A 2,906-nucleotide genomic window follows, 5' to 3' on the forward strand; every position below is an offset into this window, starting at 1 on the left:
TCCAGATGTTCGGGGCCTGGGGTGCCAGAAAGCTTTACTCCTGCTCGGCTCACCTGGGAGTGCTCAGAGGATCCCGAAGAGGAAGTGCTCCTTTTTACAATGGAGAAACCTTGCAGACTCAGAAATAACTATTTACAGAATTTAATTATGTACAGGGCATAATTATAATATGTAAATGAATATTACATTATATCAGAAGTTTGAAATACTCTATTTGCAATACAGCAAGGGTGGGTTTATACAAAAATAGCAGTTAATAACTGTTTACACTTAAGAGATCGTCAAGTTGACAGATACAAAGCTAATAACTGATACACTATGCTAAATAGTCGATATATTAATCCCCTAATTAATTATTCACAACGAATAAATGTTTACCTGGGCTTATGCCCACTGGATGGAGCGACAGGCAGTCCCTCACTCCTCTCATCATGCACTTTAAGGGTTCCAGCTGTCTAGGACTACCCCATGTAGGCCCAGGCAACTCACAGTCTGCAGAAGCTGTTTTCACAGCTTGCAAAACACAGATTCTTCCCTACACACCTCTGTACATGCTTGTGTCCTGCCCCTCCAAGCCCACACAGCTATTTACGCAGTTAAACACACAGAGAAAGAACATGCTCTGCCCATGCACCAGGCACACCCTGTGATCCCATGGCCTTTGAACACTCAGGCTGTGTACTATGGACACTAGCAACCACATGGTCCAGAAACCCCTCTCAGCCATGTGCCTTGAAACTTTCACTGTGTGCTCTGGCTGCACACCCTCAATCCCTTTTCCTGGGTTGTCCAGTGGGGAATTGGCATCCCGCTCTCTAGGGCTCCCCGGGGCTATGTCCCCACCCAAAGGGAATTGTGAAGCTGGCTAATGAACTCTGAGGGCTTGTTCTAGGGGTCTGCTCTCTCTTGCCTCAACCCTCAGGTGCTTCACTGGCCTCCTGTCTGCTCACAAAGGCTTCAGCATGCACCCGCGGGGTGGGACTATGCTGCAGGCTCTCCCCAACTGTCTTCATTCAGTGCACACCTCTTTCTACCACCCCCAGGGGGAGGGGAGACACCCGGGTTTAAGAAGAGCTGCCCAGCCAATCCCTGGGCTGGAATTTTCCATGGGCTCCCAAATCAATTTTTGAATCTTGAATCCCACTGCTGGGCATAGTACTGGATTACAAGTATGGCGTCCTGATTGGGACAAAATTGATGGTAGTTTTTCACAGATTGTTAGGGGCTGGAAGGTACTGTGCAGATCAATGGGTCCAGCCCCCCTGCTCTAGGCACAAAGACAACTGGGGTTAGGTTACCCTAGCGAGGTGACTGTCCAGTCTCCCCTTGAAAACCTCCAGGGTAGGTGACTGCACCACCTCTGGAAGGAGTTTATTTCACAGTCTGGACACCCTGACTATGAAGGAGTTTTTCCTGGTATTAAGCCTAAAGCGGCCTTCCCGGAGTTTGTATCCATTTTTCCTGGTCTTCCCCAAGGGTGCCCTAGTGAACAGTTGTTCACCGAGCTCCTGATGCACTCCTCTGATGTAGTGGTAAGCCACTATCAAGTCCCCTCTCAATCTTCTCTTCTTTAGGCTAAAGAGGCCCTTTCCTCGTATGCCTTGCCTTGCAAGTCCCTGATCATATGGGTGGCTGGTCTCTGGACCCTCTCAAGCTTTTCCACATCCTTACTGAAGTGTGGTGCCCCGAACTGGACGCAGCACTCCAACTGCGGTCTCATCAGTACACAGTGGGAGTATCACTTCTTAGTTTTACACACGATGCAGTGGTTGATGCATCCCAGTGTGTTATTTGCTCTGCTGACCACTGCCTTGCACTGCTGGCTCATATTAATGCGATGGTCAATCATTACCTCTAGGTCCCTTTCGGCCGTGGTGCAAGTCAAGCTGCCACCACTGAGCCTGTATGTATGTTGAGGGTTGTTTGCCCCCAGATGGAGCATCTTATACTTGGAAGTGTTAAACTTCATCTGGTTCCGGTCTGCACAACTCTCAAGCCTGTCCAGGTCTGCCTGTATCTGCAACCTATCTTCTGGCATGACTACACTGCCCCATAACTTGGTGTCATCTGCGAGTTCCTGGTAAGGTGTCCCTGCTGGGACAATCTTTTTCAAGCATTCAGGCAGAGCTCAACATAGGACACTCTGAAGGCAAGTGCCCCTTAAACTGCTTATTATACCATACACATTTATTTAAATCAAAATATTTCACTGGACCTTCTTGTGACACTCCTGTTACCTAACCAGCTCACTCTGTGAGAATATATAGATTTTAATTGTCAGCTTGGTATTATGTCTAGGTGAGATCTCAAGGGAGAGCTGACATCCTAATCTTGATGAGTTTTACTGAGCATAAAATAAAATAGTTTGTGCAATATTTTATTTTTATGGAGAACAAGAACCCAGTAAAAGTGGCACATACCAAAAGCAAGATTTTCAAATCGATGTGCATTGATGTAACTACCTCAAATCCAATGGACTGAACAAAATGACCATATACCACACACCACGTTCATGCATTATATGACCAGTGTTCTCTCCTACCCTTAATTCATGAATATTACTAAGCCATAAAAATGTAGGTATCTTCTGATTTTGTCCAAACAGGAATCATAAATGTAGGACAAAGATCTTTCCTGCTGATCTCTCGTGTGTTCAGCCAAAATCCCATTAGGGCAGGCCAGGGATGGCTAGTGAGCTATGCAATGGTTATTTTAGTTTGTAATGAATACTTTTCTTAGCCTTTTGGACAGGCATTGTCTAATAAGAAAAATTAACTTTGAAGAATGTCCACCAAAGGATTTCCAGACTCAGAATTCTTTCTCACTCTCCATCTATTTTGAACAGACATCTTGGAATCCTTGCTAGCTTAGCTGGTATGCAGAAGGGAAGCTCCTTTTGAAAGAAG

At 45.9% G+C, this 2,906-nt stretch overlaps 1 protein-coding gene across 5 annotated transcripts in view; it reads right to left on the bottom strand.

Annotated features, from left to right (window-relative positions):
- The window catches only part of TNS3 (tensin 3), a 364,194-nt gene that overhangs the window by 91,122 nt on the left and 270,166 nt on the right, over nucleotides 1-2,906 (bottom strand). The window lies entirely within an intron of this gene.

Source organism: Gavialis gangeticus, unplaced genomic scaffold, assembly GCF_001723915.1.
Source record: "Gavialis gangeticus isolate Ggan-Ray unplaced genomic scaffold, GavGan_comp1, whole genome shotgun sequence".
NCBI classification, from domain to species: Eukaryota; Metazoa; Chordata; order Crocodylia; family Gavialidae; genus Gavialis; species Gavialis gangeticus.